This window comes from Ochotona princeps, chromosome 21 (genome assembly GCF_030435755.1).
Source record: "Ochotona princeps isolate mOchPri1 chromosome 21, mOchPri1.hap1, whole genome shotgun sequence".
Classification (NCBI taxonomy): domain Eukaryota; kingdom Metazoa; phylum Chordata; class Mammalia; order Lagomorpha; family Ochotonidae; genus Ochotona; species Ochotona princeps.
In genome coordinates, this window is record NC_080852.1 from 27,465,324 (window position 1) to 27,482,884 (window position 17,561).

General features: G+C 44.4%; 1 protein-coding gene across 10 annotated transcripts in view; it reads left to right on the forward strand.

The window, feature by feature from the left end:
• The first annotated feature begins 6 nt into the window (after positions 1-6).
• The window catches only part of MAP4 (microtubule associated protein 4), a 116,058-nt gene continuing 98,503 nt past the window's right edge, over positions 7-17,561 (forward strand). For all 10 annotated transcript variants that reach the window (XM_058678690.1, XM_058678691.1, XM_058678693.1 and 7 more), the window contains exon 1: positions 7-189. The gene's annotated coding sequence lies outside the window, so the exon portion shown is untranslated. The remainder of the gene's footprint in view (positions 190-17,561) is intronic.

Here is a 17,561-nt window from a genome sequence, read left to right on the forward strand (position 1 = left end):
CCTCTGGGTAGTCGGTGGCGGCGTCCCGCCCTCACGCCGGCCCTCAAGAGGGCGACGAGGAAGCGGCCGCCTCCCTGCGCCCCGCCCCTCGGGCTCGCTTGCTCGCTACCGGCTCCTCCCGACTTCTCCCGGCTCCTCCCGGCCCTCTACAGACTCCCTCGGGCTCCGGCTCCTGCTCGGCGGCGGCGGGTAAGTGCAACCGCGGGCATGCCTCCCTTTCATCTCTAAGGGGCGGGCTCCCCACAGCGCGGGGACTGCCCGAGCTTCGCCCCGCGGCCACTCGGGATCCCCTCAAGGGCCCGCTCGAGGAGGAGAAGGGCGGTGGCTGCCCGCCTGTGGGACGCGGGGGTGGCCGCGGGAGGGGGCGGGCTGGTGTGTGTTATGTGTGTATTGGGGGGGACCTTTGCTGAAGTGACCTTCGGAGTCTTCCGGGCGCGATCTGGGGGGCGCCGTGGGCTAGGTGGGAGGACGAGGTCGGTGTTCGGAGGTCCGACGCGGTGGGGCGGAGCCGTGTGCCTTGGGCTCTGGATGGAGCTGAACCCGGGAGCGAGCGAGGGTCGGCTGCCGCCTTGGGCCCTGGGTGGGGCTCGGGGAGGGCGGGACGGGTGTCAGAGAGCCCTGGGGTGGCTCCCTGAGGCTGTGGGGGAGGGCAGGTCAGGGGATGTGGGACTGAGGTGAGCCTTAGCCTGGGTGTCCAGGAGGGGTTATGGGTGGGGCTGAGGGGTGGTCTGGAGAATCGGGCCAGAGCCTGGACTTTGCTACCTGCGCACTTCATTGGCCCTGGTGCATTTTGGTGACCCGGGCGTGTGTGTCTGGCTGCGAGGGTGAGACGGGCGGCGGCAGGGTGGGTGGGTGGTGGTCTTATTAAGGCTGAGGTGGAAGGAAAGGCTTGGGGACTTTGAGGGGCCATTGGAAACTGTCCAGAGCAGATTGTGATTTTGCACATGGAGCAGGTTCCTCTGCCGTGTGTAGTCTGAAACTCCTCTGCTTTAGTGAAGTTGCCCCAGCGGGGATTTTTGGGAGTTGGTGGTGGTGTTGGGGAGGGGGTTCCCTTGCTTACCTTCAGGAATATGTAAATTAGATGGCGTTCACTGTTTTGGGGAGGAGACCTTGATGACTTTGAAGTTTGGAGCTTTGGGAACCCAGTCCCGGGCCGCAGCCATGTGCTTCTGGGGAGAGGTTAGCGTAACCCAGCTTTCTACTGGAAAGCCCCTTTTCAGCGTTCCCTCCTGTGGTCCAGTTAGAGTATCCAGGGCCTCTCGGGTCTCCCTCCCGCCGGCCTGCAGAGCCCTGCAGCGTAGCTCGCTCCCGCCCATTTCCCTGCGCTGAGCTTTTGGCAACTGCCACCGCTCTTTCCCAGGGATGGTTGTGGCATTGCATCAGGGGATATTTGTGCTTGCAATTTGCTCACTCAGCCTAGGAGGAGGGAGGGTAGTATGCTGCGGAGATGGTTGGGGGTTGGGGGGGGGGGACGCTGTGCGCTGCCCGCAGCTTGGCTGGTTAGGCAGAGAAATAAATGGGTGTGGTGAGGGAAATACAGCTGCTCTGGGCCTATAGGGTAACACTGCCCAGTCATGGGCGCAAAGAGATTCAAAGAGCAGTGGCAGCTATTTTTATAAATCAATCCTGAATCCAAGCTCAGCACTCGGATTTAGAGTGAACAGTTGTCACTCTCTAACTATTACAGGCCCGGTGTTTGGTGGACAACATTAGAGTTGCTAAGCTGGAGATGCCATCTTTTTTTTTTTTTTTTTTTTTTTTAACCTTTGATTTTGTCAACACTCTAGTATGGGATTGTCCTCAGGCACCCTATCTTTTATGTTGATGCAGTTTGATGGTCCATACTACTTCCTTTCAAAATATATATATATATATATATATGCTTACCTTGCTTACATTCTTTTCAAATTTAGCTTAATAATAACAATGCTGTCCTATCTCCCAGGCATTAGTTTTATTTGTTGACAGATGAGGAAATGACAGCAATAAATCACACAGATAGTGAAGTGGTAAAAATCACATAAAGCAAGGTTTCTTTGACCTAACCTTGGCAGAATTTTAGTTGACAGAGGAGAGATTCAAGTGTTTGAGAATACAGCTGCCTAAAGTGGGAACTCAGCAGGGATGGATAAGCCAAACACTAGTTGACTTAGACCCAAGGTAAAGAGTGCCATGTGCACAATTGGGTTTAATTATCCCCTGGCTGGGATGCCTCCATTGTCTCAGGCCACCCTAATCAGGAATACAAAGGAAGTTGGTTGCAGAATTGGAATGAAGGGCACTAGATGTTCTTTGGGTTGTTCTTGTTTTTATCAAGTCTCTCTGTGAATCTCTTGTTTTCCTGTGGTGTACAGGACTTGGGAGTGCCCCAACCAACACGTCTTCCCACTGTCCACTTTTTTTTTTTTGGTCACTTTTTCATTCTTTGGTTATCCCAGCATCCATCTTTTTTTTTTTTTTTTTTGAAGATTTATTATTGTTGGAAAGAAGAAGATCCAATGCCGGGAACCAGGAACCTCTTCCAGGTCTCCCACATGGGTGCAGGGTCCCAAAGCTTTGGGCCGTCCTCAACTGCTTTCGCAGGCCACAAGCAGGGAGCTGGATGGGAAGTGGAGCTGCCGGGATTAGAACCGGCACCCATATGGGATCCCAGGGTGTTCAAGGTGAGGACTTTAGCCGCTAGGCGACGCTGCCGGGCCCCCAGCATCCATCTTAAAATTGTTAAGTTACAAAGACATTTATATTATGTATCATTGTTTGAGGGCAGTGAAGGAAGTACCTGCATTTTCTCATCTTGGTGACTTAGTTTTTGTCACAAGAAGTATTGAATCTTCTTGATGTCAGTATCTTCTGTCTTCACATCTGGTTTCTTGTCTCTCAATTCGTTGGTACATCTTTTGATTCTGTAAGTTTTTGGTGTGACATTTCACATATTTGATCTCATTTTTCCTCTTTTTTTAAACATTAAACATGAGTTGTTGATAATTTTGGTTTTCTTTAAAAAAATATCTGAAGAGTATTTTGACCCAGTGGAAGACATTTTGGTGGTTTTCTTAGTCAGTTTGAAAAGGAAACCTAGTAAATATTGCTTTCACTTTGCTTTTTCTAAGTGGTACACTTAGAACAAGGTTACTGTAGATTTATTTATTTATTTATTTATTTTTATTTATTTATTGGAAAGGTGGATATACAGAGAGGAGGATAGACAGAGAGGAAGATCTTCAGTCCAATGATTCACTCCCGAAGCAGCTGCAATGGCTGGAGCCGAGCCAGTCTGAAGCCAGGAGCCAGGAGCTCTTCCAGGTTTTCCACATGGGTGCAGGATCACAAAGCTTTGGGCCATCGTCAACTGCTTTCCCAGGCCACAAGCAGGGAGCTAGAATGGAAGCGGGGCTGCTGGAATTAGAACCGGCACCCATATGGGATCCCGGCGCGTTCAAGGCGAGGACTTTAGCCACTACACTATCTCGCCGGGCCCGATATTTATTTGTTTTTCAAGAGTTATTTATTTTTATTGCAAAATCAGATATACAGAGAGGAGGAGAGACAGAGAGAAAGATCTTCCATCCAATGATTCACTCCCAAGTGACTGCAATGGTAGGAGCTATGCTGATCCGAAGCCAGGAGCCAGGAGCCTCTTCTGGAAGTAGGGTGCAGGGTCCCAAGGCTTAGGACTGTCCTGACTGCTCTCCCAGGCCAGAAGCTGGGACCAGAACTGGCACCAACATGAGATCCCGGTGCGTCCAAGGTGAGGACTCTAGCCGCTAGGCCGCCATTAAACTTTTAAGCTTGGAAGTTTAATCTAGTTTCCTTTTGTAATTCTGAGTAGGAAAGACAATATTGTACAACAACTATCTTACTATTTGTGTGTAGTTATGTATCTTTTCATTTACTTATAACTTTGTTTTATTCATTTTATTGGGAAAATAAGCTAGATTTGCAGAAAAATTGTAAAGGCAGTATAGAATTAGTACATACTTCATTAGGCTTCACATGGTATTCTTAAATATAATGATGATACACTAAGCAAATTTAAGAACTCAGTATTGTGGGCCGGCCGTGGTAGCCTAGTGGCTAGGGTCCTTGTCTGACATCTTCCGGTATCCCATTTGGGCGCTGTTTTGTGTCCTGGCTGCTGCACTTCCCATAGGAAGGTGGTGGGGGACAGCCCGGAGCCTTGGGACCTGGCACCCATGTGGGTGACCTGGATTTGGCTCCTGGCTTTGGATCATCTCAGCTCTTGCTGCTGCAGCCATGTGGGGAGTGAACCAGAATCTGGAAGATCTTTCTCTGTGTGTCTCCTTTTCTTGTTAAATCCACCTTTCCAATAAAAATAAGTATTTTAAAGATTTAGTTTTAAACTTTTTATCACAAAGTCAGATATACAGAGAGGAAGAGAGACGAGAGGAAGATCTTCCGTCCCATGATTCACTTCCCAAGTGACTGCAACGGCCGATGCTGTGCCCATCTGAAGCCAGGAGCCAGGAACTTCTTCTGGGTCTCCCACGTGGATGCAGGTTCCCAAGACTTTGGGCCATCTTCGACTGCTTTGCCAGGCCACAGGCAGGGAGGTGGATGGGAAGCGGGGCTGCTGGAATTAGAACTGGCGCCCATATGGGATCCCAGCACATTAAGGCAAGGATTTTAGCCACTAAGCTGCACTGTGGGCCCCCAATAAAAATAAGTCTTCAAAACGAAACAAAAGAAACAAAAAAAACCTCAGCATTTTAAGTTATACTTTTCTTATGGTTTCCCTAAATTTTCCACTAATGTCTTTTTTCTGTTACTGGATCCAGTCCCAGGATCCCATTACATTTAAATGCCATGCTTCCTTAGTTTCCTTCGGTTGTGTTAGAATTTCTTTGTTTCTTCTTGCGTGTCTTTCTTTGATACCTTTGAACATAGTGGTCAGTGTATCTGTAGAATTTGGCTGCTCCTTTTGGATTTTTTCCTGATTGACCTGAGGTTATGCATTTTGGTGAAGAATATCAGAGTGATGAGAAGTAATATACGCTTGTTATTTCTTAACTGGGGTACCTCCTACCTGCTTGACTTATTACTAATGTTAGCTTTGATGGGTTGGTTAGGTTTTTCTTTTTTTTTTTTTTTTAAAGATTTATTCATTTTATTACAGCCAGATGCACAGAGAGGAGGAGAGACAGAGAGGAAGATCTTCCGTCCGATGATTCACTCCCCAAGTGAGCCGCAACGGGCTGGTGCGCGCTGATCCGAAGCAGGGAACCAGGAACCTCTTCCAGGTCTCCCACGCGGGTGCAGTGTCCCAATGCATTGGGCCGTCCTCAACTGCTTTCCCAGGCCACAAGCAGGGAGGTGGATGGGAAGTGGAGCTGCCGGGATTAGAACCGGCGCCCATATGGGATCCCAGGGCTTTCAAGGCGAGGACTTTAGCCGCTAGGCCACGCCGCTGGGCCCTGGTTAGGTTTTTCATGGGCCAATGGTTAACAGTGAATGTGCCCCAGTTCCATATCCAGTTACCAGGGCTTGGTACCGAGCTCCAGCTCCTGACTCCAGCTTTCTGCTATTGCAGAGTCTTAGGTAGAGCAGACAGTGGTTCAGATTAATTAGGTTGCTACAACTTCACCAGGAGTCTTTGAGTTCCCAACTCTTAGTTTGGGGGAGTAAACCCTCTGTAGTTCTCAAATAAACAAAATTTGAAGAACAAAAAAGCTTCCGTCTGGTGAGATGACATTTGCTATTTTACTTTACTTGTTGGCCACAAATTAAGAGAGTGAAACTGAATCTTCCAGGGAAACGAATTAGCTCTGCCACCTGAAGAGAAGAGTATCATATAGTTTATGGGTCTGTGTTAAGATCACCGCAGAAAGTAGGTGATACTTGGCACTAGATTTCTGAGGCTGTTTCTTCTGTTCTGGCAGACATTTAACCTAGTGGTTAACATGCTGCTTGACATTCCTGTGTCTCATGTCGGAGGACTAAGGTTCAGTGGTCTCTTCTGGTTCCTGATCGTGCAGGAGGTCCTGCCACTCTCCTGGGGTAGGGGTGGCATTCCCAGCTGGTAGTGTAGGCCCTGACTCAGCAGTTGTAGTTGGACAGGGAGTTGATGGGTGGGATCTTTCTCTTTCTTTCCTACAAATAAAATAAATGTATCTTTTAAGCAGATTAACCCACTCATTTTAGCTTTCATCAGTGCATTTTGCCTGAAGCAGTGATTATGTTGTTCCAGGAATACTTTGTATTTGGAATGGTTGGGAAGATTGTTGCCTCTTCTCTCATTTATTTATTTATTAAATTCTATTGAGCTGAACCCATGGTTTTTTGGTTATGATACAGTATCCTTTTTTTTTTTAGAGTGTTCCAACTCTGGAGATTTTAACATTGGCATCTGTGTTTTGGATTTGTCAACTTTTTTTTTTTTTTTTAGGTTACCCATTTTTATTGGAAAGGCAGATTTTCAGAGAGGAGAAAAAGAAAGATCTTCTGTCTGCTGGTTTACTCCCCAAATGGCCGCCAATGGCCAGAGCTGAGCTTATTCGAAGCCAGGAATCAGGAGCTACTTCTGGTTTTGGGCCATCCTCCACTGTTTTCCTAGGCCACAAGCAGGGAGCTGGGTGGGAGGTGGAACGGCCAGTGCCCATAAGGGACCTCAGGGGCTTCAGCCCTAGACTCCTGTTGGTCCCAATATCTTTACATGATGTTGGATTAACAACCATGTTGCATAACTTGGAATTTAGTCTGATTTTCCCATGTGAGTTACAGTCAAATACTGAAGCTGGCATCTGGCTCCCAGGTGTGTGTGTACAGGAAGCTGGATATGAAGTAGAGGAGCCTGAAGTTTGAAATGCAGAATGTGGGTGTCCCACAGAGTATTTTTTTTAAAATAAAAGCTGTATTTATTTATTTATTTATTTATTTATTTATTTATTTTTAAGATTTATTGGAAAGGCAGATATACAGAGAGGAAGAGAGACAGAGAGGAAGATCTTTAGTCCCATGGTTCACTCCCCAAGGGGTCACAAGGACTGGAGCTGAGTCATTCTGAAGCCAGGAACCAGGAGCTTCCTTCTGGTCTCCCACGCAGGTGCAGGATCCCAAAGCTTTGGGCTGTCCTTGACTGTTTTCCCAGGCCACAAGCAGGAAGCTGGATGGAAAGTGGGGCTGCTTGGATTAGAACCAGCGCCCATATGGGATCCCAGCACATTCCAGGAGAGGACTTTAGCTGCTACAGTATTGCGCCGTGCCCTAAAGCTTTATTTAGTTTTCTTAATAATTCAAAGAGAGTGAGAGAGAGATATCTTCTTTACTTTGGTTCACCACCCCAATGACTGCATTGGCCTAAGCTGGGCTGGTTCAAAGCTGGGAGCCAGGAACTTCCTCCTCGCTTCCCAAGTGGGTTCAGGGACCCAAGGATTTGGACTATCCTCTTTTCCTGGCAATAAACAAGGAGCTGGGTTGGGAAGTAGAGCAACTGAAACTTGAACTGGTGTCCTAAGGGATGCACCAGCAGAGGGCATTTTAGCTGCTGTGCCAAAGACCTATTCATACTTGTTTGCTGAGTGCCAGGGCCGTAAACCTCGTATGTTATAAATAGATTTTTTGTATTTTTTTTTAAAGGGGAATGTGTTCTGGCTTCATTCAAAAAATATTTTTTTTCATGAATCTAGAAATACTTAGATAGCACAGTTGTTTATATTGGTTAATTTTTTTTAATCTAGGTTGTTAATTTCATGTTTTTCTTTGTGGCTAAATTCACACTTTTTCATTTTCTCTCTTAATCTCTTAATTACAGGAAGATGGCTGAAGAAGCATTTGTGGTGGAAGGACAGGATCTGACCTGTTCTTTATTGTTTACCTTTTCATCGCTAGATTTATTTTATTTGGAAAGGCAGATTTATAGAGAACAGGAGAGACAGAAAGATTCTTCTTTTTTTTTTTTAAGATTTTATTTTATTTTCATTCAAAAGTCAGATATACAGAGAGGAGGAGAGAGAGGAAGATCTTCCGTCCACTGATTCACTCCCCAAGTGACCGCAGCGGCCGGTGCTGTGCTGATCCGAAGCCAGGAGTCAGGAATCTCCTCCAGGTCTTGCACATGGGTGCAGGGTCCCAAAGCATTGGGCCGTCCTTAACTGCTTTGCCAGGCCACAGGCAGGGAGCTGTCGGGACTAGAACCGGCGCCCATATGGGATCCTGGCACGTTCAAGGCGAGGACTTTAGCCACTAGGCCACCGTGCCAGGCCCATAATTCTTTATCCTGGGATGCCAGCATCCCAGATGCGCGCCAGTTCCAGCCCAGCATGCTCCACTTCCGATCCGTTGCGGTCACTTGGGGAGTGAATCATGGGATGGAAGATCTTCCTCTCTGTCTTTCCTCCTCTCTGTATATCTGACTCTGTAATGAAAATAAATAAATCTTTTTTAAAAAACAGAATTAGCTAGCTGTTCCACTATGTTGCTCCCCTTGTGTTCAGTTTTTTAGTAGACAGCTTTTCAGAGACATGGGTGATGTAGAGTCTGTTAATAAGAAAAAGTCTGATCGATGCCAGGAGTAAATTGAATGATTTGATGCAGTTGGAGATGTTTCATTTAGAGAAGATATTGGTGCAGACAACCATTTGCAGTCATAAAGATTTGATAAGAAGAGGGATTGGATTTAAAATTGTTGGGGCAGGTGCTGTGGCATAGTACAGGTGGAGTCTTGGCTCTTCGCTGTTGATCCAGCTCCCTGCTAGTGTTCCTGGTCAAGCATCTGAAGATGGACCAAGTGCTGGACCCCATGCCCTTGTGGAAGACCCCAGAGAAGCTGTTGGTTTAGGATGTGTCCCAGCTCTGGTCATTCTGGTCATTTTGGGAGTGGACCAGTGAACGAAAGGTTTCTCTTTGTAATTCTTCCTGTCAAAAAAAAAAGTTTATTTATTTATTTTCTAAAAAAAAAATGTTTAAAAGAATGAAAAGAACTCTGTTGATGGGAGAAGTCCCTGGGAGTAGTGAAAAATGTGGTGTTGCTTGAGCTGTGGAGAGGTGTGGTCGGGTGTCTTCTTACCAGGCTGGGGGTGGTGATGGGGAGCTTGCTTCTGGATTCATATTCTTGCTCTGTGACTTGAAGTGAAGCTGTTGATCAGTGTTTCTCAGATTTCAGTGTGCAAACCAATCTTGTGATCTTATTATAATGTAGATTTGTCTTTCTAAATGTTTAGGGTGGGATCCAAAGTTTTGTTGTTCATAATTTTGGTGTTTTATCTAAGAAGCCATTTCCAAACCCAAGGTCAGCCAGATGTTTTTCTACTAGAAGTTTTATATTTGACATTTGGAGCAGTGGTTTTTCTTATGATCTGGTGTTTTGGTTTTCCATTGTTGCGTGCATTCTCTAGGATTTTATTCTGTAGTGTTTGTGGCCTTGTGCAGTTCACTGGAGTAAGTGATAAAACAGCCTGAAAAATCAACCTAATCAGTTGCATTTTTGTTATCATGGTGCTGAGAGACCATGTGAGTAATAAGTGAGTTGCTGAGTTTGTAGTTACTGAAATTTGATGCATTTACCTCTCGGGAAAGAACTGCTCATTGTTACAGAGTTCGGACTCCTGAACCTCATACATAAAAAGCCACGTAATTTGGATTTTGAAACTGTAGGGAGAGAGGTTCAAAAGTTGAATTCTGAAACAACTGAAACTTGTGTTCATTTGTGTCATGCTGATGCCTTGTGTTGGTTTTTATCATCAGTATAGTTCATGTGGTATTGGCCTTACTCTTTTAGTTTCATTGTTCAGTTGTGAAGTCTCTTTATTGGCTGCTAACTCTGCTTTCACTTTCATTACTTAATGATGAGGACTATTTAAAGTAATACTGTACCTAGATTTTCAGATCAGATGTCCATGAGGTGAAACTTAAGCCAAAAAAGATAATTGTTTTATTGATTGTAACAAAATGACAGCACAGGATCTTTTATTCATTTTTCCCTTCTCTAATAAATTATTTGGGTCTTTGTCAGAAGAGACTTTAATGTTATCTTGATATAAAGGGGACTGTGTTCAGTGGAGATAGATTCATCACCAATTCTGATGGTTAGCTTAAAAGATGCTTAAAAATATATTTTTAATATTTATTTATTTTATTAGAAAGTCAGATATACGAAAAGGAGGAGAGACAAACATAAAGATCTTCTGTTCACTAATTCACTCCCCAAATGACCGCAATAGCCGGAGCTGAGCCGATTCAAAACCAGTAGCCCTGAGCCTCTTTCAGGTCTCCTATTCAGGTGCCAGGGTCCCAAGGCTTTGGGCCATCCTTGACTGTTTTCCCAGGCTACAGGCAGGAAGTTGAAAGGGAAGTAGAGCAGCTGGAATTAGAACCAGCGCCCATATGGGATCCTGGCGAATACAAGGGGTGGACTTTAACTACTAGGCTACTGCACTGTGCTGTAGATGTTTAAAATATTTAAGACATATCTCATTCAGCTGCACCTGGGCCACAAATACTGTTGAAACATGAACAAGTGGAATATAAGTTTTGGCCTAAAAAATCGTTGAGGGCCCAGCGTGATGGCTCAATGGATAAATCCTTGCCTTACATGTGTTGGGAGCTCATATGGACGCCTGTTTGTGTCCCAGCTTCTCCATGTCCCATCCAGCTCCCTGCTAGTGGCTGGGAAGGCAGTGGAGTGACCCAAAGCCTTGGGACCCTGCAACCACATGGGAGACCTGGAAGAAGCTCCTGGCTTTAGTCTGACTCAGTCCTGGCCATTGCGGCCATTTAGGGAGGAAAATGGGAAGGAGTGAATCAACAGATGGAAGATCTTTATCTCTCCCTCTGTCTTTGTAACTCTTTCAGATAAATAAAACTTAAAAAACCACATTATTTGTGTTTGGTATTTAGAACCTTATTAAAAAAAAGAATCTTAAAATCAGAATACAGTGTTCATGCCGCTTTATAAAATGCCATTTCGATGGTTCATACTTTCCATTATATTGTAAGAGGAGTTATACGTTTCAGAAGAGAGTCTGAGATAATAATGGCTTTCTTGTTTGTTCTTAGAGGAAGTAGGAGATGATCATAGTTTTTCTCAATGAACCTTGGCATTAGTTTTCTGCTGAAATTTGCAGCATATAAGAGATTTAAATCTTTTCCATAGTACAGCTTATTTTTTTCTAACTGTTGTGCAGTATGCTTCCAGATGTCGAGACTTGTTGGAAAATTTAGATTTTATACTTGTGAATTTATTATGATCTATCCATATTTATGTAGCAGACATAATTAAAAATTATCAATTTATTTTCTAGTGTTGTATAATTTCTAACATTGTGTGAATAGCTGTAGTGTAACTTAAATCCAATAATTACAAAATTATTTTACAAATAATGGGCATAGATAAGCAGCATGTAATATTTGAAAATTTTTAAGTTTTATGAAAGATGTATATTTCATTTGTTTCTTGATATTTTGGGTGCAACATGGAATTCATTTATTCCTTGTGGGACACATGGACAAGAGAGTATGTGTGAAGTTTCTCATCTGCTGTTTCATTTTCTTTTTTTTTTTTTTTTTTTTTAAAGATTTTATTATTGGAAAGCCGGATATACAGAGAGGAGGAGAGACAGAGAGGAAGATCTTCCATCCGATGTTTCACTCCCCAAGTGAGCCGCAACAGGCCTATGCATGCCGATCCGAAGCCGGGAACCAGGAACCTCTCCGAGTCTCCCACGCGGGTGCAGGGTCCCAAAGCTTTGGGCAGTCCTGGACTGCTTTCCCAGGCCACAAGCAGGGAGCTGGATGGGAAGTGGAGCTGCCGGGATTAGAACCGGCGCCCATATGGGATCCCGGGGCTTTCAAGGCGAGGACTTTAGCCGCTAGGCCACGCCGCCGGGCCCCCTGCTGTTTCATTTTCATTGAGGTATCACCTGCTATGTTCAAAGGCACATATTAACAGGAAGCTGAAGTTGGAAGCTGAGCTCTGGCAGCGGCCTAGGTATTCTAATTAGGGAAGCAGGCATCCAAAGTGGCCTCTTGTTCAAATGCCTGGAACAGTCAAGGCCGAGACAGACCCTAGTCAGGAGCTGAGAACTCCATTCTTGGCTCCCACATGGGTAACAGGATTCATAGCACTTGAACCATCATCTGCTGCTTCCTAGGCTTTCCCTGGAATGTGACTGTTCCAAGGGGTGGCTTAATCCACTGTGCCATAATGCCCCCAGGAAAGCAGTGGAGGATGCTCCAAAGCCTTGAGACCTAGAAGAAGCTCCTGGCTTCTGGCTTCACCTACTGGATCCGGTAGATGGAAGATCTTTCTCTGTCCCTCCTCCTATAGGGATACATATGAGGAAGCAGTACTAGAAGTTGAACAGTTGGGATTGTTATTGTTACTGTGTTAGCAGTACTAGAGTTTAGAGGTGGCTTAATGTTCTACCCCAAATAGCCATTTAACCCACTGGCCACAATGTAAATTTAATATTTGAACTTTTGTGGTACTGCCATCTGTTATCTATTTTTCATAGAAATCTTTATTTGTATGTCATTCTAGTTTTTTATCAAGAACTTTAGTGAGGGATGAATTTTAAATGTTTCAGCGTCTGTAAAGACTAGTAAGTTTTCCTGAAGCTGAAATAAAGCCAAGCACAAGCTGCCACACTGACCTCTGATTTACCCTGTGTGTTTCTGCTTGCCTGAGCCAGGGGCTGAGAACCTCTGTAGAAAGATGGCATTGAGATTCTCAAGTTCCCAAAGGATAGGAGGTCCTGGAGTCTTCATGTTTTTCCTCAGAAGGACCTTTCCCAGGAACAAAGCCCTAGGTCATAATGAGGGGCTGTCAGTCCTGGTGGCATCTCCCACGCCTGTACTGCCATCCACAGAGCAGCACTAGACCGGATCCAGCTGAGATGAGGGGTTTTGGTGCTTGGAGTGTCCTATGACCTTGGTCATGACCAGAGAGATTATCAAATTAATCTTTTATTCCACTCACTGCCCCTACCCAGGTCACCTTTATTTCTGTGATTCCTAATGTAAGACAACTCATCAAAGAGTAAAAGGAAACTTTTCATCTCCTAAGTCCTCATTTCTGTGCCTTTCTGTGTATTTTCATTACTATCTGTTGTTGCGGCTAGCTGAGCTGGCATAGTAGGCACGGCGAATGTCCGAGTGAAAAGTAAAATTTTTGAAAAATAAAATTCAGGGCCCGGCTTGGTAGCCTGGGTGACTAAAGTCCTTACCTTGCATGTGCTGGGATTCCACGTGCCGCCAGTTCTAATCCCGGCGGCTCCACTTCCCATCCAGCTCCCTGCTTGTGACCTGGGAATGCAGTCGAGGACGGCCCAAAGCCTTGGAACCCTGCACCCACGTGGGAGACCTGGAAGAAGTACTGGGCTCCTGGCTTCAGATCAGCGCAGCTCCAGCCATTGTGGCTGCTTGGGGAGTGAATCATGGGACGGAAGATCTTCCTCTGTTTCTCACCCTCTTATATCTGCCTTTCCAATAAAAATAAATAAATCTTAAAAAATAAAATAAAAATCAGTGTGTTTTATCATGGACCAAATTGATAAAGGAAATGCAGAATAACTTTGATTGTTGATGAAAAGGCCTAAGTTAAACTTTATTTTTTTTTTCTGAGTTAATCTTGATATTGAGCAAACCTATGTATTTCCTGAAATAATTTCTCTTGAATAATGGATAACAGTTGTGATGCATGCCAATTTCATTTTTGCAAGTTTACTGATCTGGTTTTTTTTTTTTTAATTATTTATTATTTTACTTCATTAATTACATTGTATTATGTGACACAGTTACATAGATACTTGGGTTCTCCCCACCCCTCCCCAAACCCTCCCACCATGGTGGATTCCTCCACCTTGTTGCATAACCACAGCTCAAGTTCAGTTGAGATTCCCCCATTGCAAGCATATACCAAACAGAGTCCAGCATCTTATTGTCCAGTCAAGTTCAACGGCTTCTTAGGTATACCCTCTCTGGTCTGAAGACAGAGGTAGCAGAGTATCATCCCAGTCAATTGAAAGCTCCAACATACCATCAGCAAAAATTTACATCATTATGGAATTAATTGACATAGTAATGAGTAACCAATATGTTAAAAGTAAATGCGAGTTCCCAGCCACCTTCTGTGACCACCTCACCTATACTTCAATTTAGTTTATACACAACATATAACATTCAAAACAACATGTTATACATAACATCATATCATCTTAAATTAAGGCAAACATGTGGTATTTAACCTTTTGGGATTGGCTCATTTCCCTTAGCATTATGGTTTCCAGTTTGGCCCATTTGGCCACAAAGAACTGCATTTTGTTTTTTTTGATAGCTGAGTAGTATTCCATGGAGTAGATGAACCATAGCTTTCTTATCCAATCCTCTGTTGATGGGCATTTTGGTTGCTTCCATGTTTTTGCAATTACTGATTGTGCTGCTGTGAGCATAGGAGTGCATGTTGGTTTCTGATAAAACAATTGTTCTGGATATATTCCTAGGAGTGCTATTGCTGGATCATACGGTATGTTGAATTTGAGTTGTTTGAATATTCTCCATACTGATTTCCATAGAGGGTGTACCAGCCTGCAGCCCCACCAGCAGTGGAGTAGGGATCCCTTTTCCGCGCAACCTCGCCAACAAGTGTTGTTGGTGCTTTTATTCATGTGGGCCAGTCTTACTGGCGTTAGGTGGTACCTCATTGATGTTTTACTGATCTGGTTTTACAACATTTGTGTATATACTTCATATTTAGGAAATGGTAATTTTATCAAAATAATTTTTTTGAGTGAGCTGTCTGTGATAATCATTTTGCATAGTAAATATGACCAAATACAGTATGAGGATTTTTTTTTTAAGATTTTTTTTTATTTGTATTGGAAAGTCAGATATACAGAGAGGAAGATCTTCTGTCCAGTGATTCACTCCCCAAGTGAGCTGCAACGGCTGGTGCTGCGCCGATCTGAAGCCAGGATCCAGGAACTTCCTCCAGGTCTCCCACGCGGGTGCAGCGTCCCAAAGCTTTGGGCCGTCCTCGACTGCTTATCCAGGCCACAAGCAGGGAGCTGGATGGGAAGTGGAGCTGCTGGGATTAGAACTGGCGCTCATATGGGATCCCGGGGTGTTCAAGTCAAGGACTTTAGCCGCTATGCTATTAGGCCAGGCCGGATATTTCTTTGAGCCTTCTGTGTAGGTTTTGCCTGTCATTTCCTCAGATGACTGTGGTTTTCATTGATTTTTTATGCCTTCTGCCTCTGTACTTTGTGGGAAATTTATTTTTCTAATTTTTTTTGCTTCTAAACTGCTGTGGTTTTGGAGATGAGATACTAGAATTGAATTTCGTGGGAGCAAGTTTTCAGGGTTATTTTTTGCATATATATGTGCATATAAAATTCAGTTGGGTATTTTGTGATTTAATTTTGAGTCTCTTGCATTGGGTGTTTTGCAAACTGATTCAGTCCTTTGAATATTTTTTTTTTAAGATTTATTTATTTTTTTGGAAAGACAGATATATACAGAAAGGAGGAGAGACAGAGAGGATAATCTTCCATCCAATGATTCACTCCCTAAGTGACCGCAGTGGCTGATGCTGCATCAATCTGAAGCCAGGAGTCAGGAGCCTCTTCCGGGTGTCCCATGCAGGTGCAGCGTCCCAAGGCTTGGGCCATCCTTGACTGCTTTCCCAGGCCACAGGCAGGAAGCTGGATGGGAAGCGGGGCTGCTGGGACATGAACTGATGCCTATATGGGATCCTGGCATGTTCAAGATGAGGACTTTAGCTGATAGGCCATGGTGATATGCCCCTGAATACTCTTTCTATGTAGATATTTTTCTTGTCTGTTATAACTGGGGATGGGGCACAGCACAGTATCCTAGTGGCTGACGTCCTCACCTTAACATGTTCTGGGATTGTATATGGGTGCCGGTTCGTGTCCCGATAGCCCCTTTTTCCTTTCTAGCTCCCTGCGTGTGTTCTGGGAAAGCGGTGGAGGACAGCACAAAGCGCTGGGACCAGAAAGAAGCTCTTGGCTCCTGGCTTTAGATCAGCTCAGGTCTAGTTTTTGCGGCCACTTGGGGAGTGAATCAGTGGACGGAAGATCTTCCTCTCTGTCTCTCCTCTATATATTTGCCTTTGAAATGAAAGAAAGAAACAAAAAAGCCGAGGATGATGGGAGGCATAGAAGGTGAGGACTGAGGTTACACAGACAGTTAAAGAGTTAGGGTCCAATTCTAGATCTGTGTAATGTTAAAGTGTGTGTTGCTTTTAGTGTTATGCAGCCTTGCCTGGTAAGTCCTTCCAGGCTGTTTTTCTATTGTTCTTAAAGCCTAGGTATTGCCAAACACTTGATGTTGCTTTTACTAGATGTAGTTTGGAGGTTCAGCCTCCAGACAAGTGCATGAGATTGTAATAGAAGAAGGTGCTGGCTGGCTGCATTATCTGGCTTTCCTGTGTTGGTGTAATGGGAGATTATCAGTGTTCATCGTCATCTGGTTACAGGCAGCAGTAGCTCTACAACCTATCTTAGTTTCAGAGTTATTATTGTCTGTTTTTCTTTGTTCTTGTCCTTTTCATTTGCTTTTTTTTTTTTATCTTCCGTACTTTGTTTCTCTTTTTAAGAGAGAAAACGTGGACATGTTGTTGAATCAGCATTTTTTAGATTCTGAGTATTTGTGTAGTGGTGATTAGGCTTCACCAAGCATTTCCCTTTTGAGAAGTTCGAGAAGCTGCCATTTTTAAGAAAATAAACAAGAAACAAAATGTCAGTTGCAGCTGTTTCCAGTTGCAGCTTCCTGCTCATGCACACCTTGGGAGGCCACAGTGATGCCTCAACTGTCTGGATCCCTGTTAGTTCAGGTGGGAGGCTTGCAGTTTTTGGCTCCTGGCTTCACCCTGGCCCAGCCCAGATGTCTTGGGTATGAACAAAACAGCAAGCCACTAATTTGCTTACTTTCTGTGGATTTACTAATTCTGATATTTCAGTTTATTTCTAATAATATTTGTTTTATATTGGAAAGGCAGATTTACTGAGAGATGGATAGACAAAGACCTTCCATCCACTGGTTCACTCCATATGTGACCGGAATGGCTGGAGCTGAGCTAATCCAAAGCTAAGAGCCTGGAGCCTAGAGTATCTTCCGGGTCTCCCAATTGAGTACAAGGTCCTAAGGTTTTGGGCCATCCTCTACTGCTTTTCCAGGCCATAGGCAGGGAGCTGGAACGGAAATGGAGCAGCTGGGGCATGAATCAGTACCCATATGGGATCCTGGCAATTCCAAGGGGAGGATTTAGCTGCTAGGTTACCATTCTGGGCCCTTGTGTTTTATATAAATGGGATAATAATCACACGTAGCCTCTTTGGTTTTTTCTTGGTATAATGGTTTTAATGTTCAATTTTGTTTTTTTAAAGAGCAAGTGAAGCAGCTGACTTTAAAAGATTTACTTATTTTTATTAGAAAGTCAGAGAGGAGACGCAGACATAAAGATCTTCCATCTGATGGTTCACTCCCCAAGTGGCTGCTACAGCCAGAACTGAGCCAATCCGAAGCCACGAGCCCGGAGCCTCTTCCATGTCTCCCATGCAGGTGCAAGATCCAAAGGCTTTGGGTCA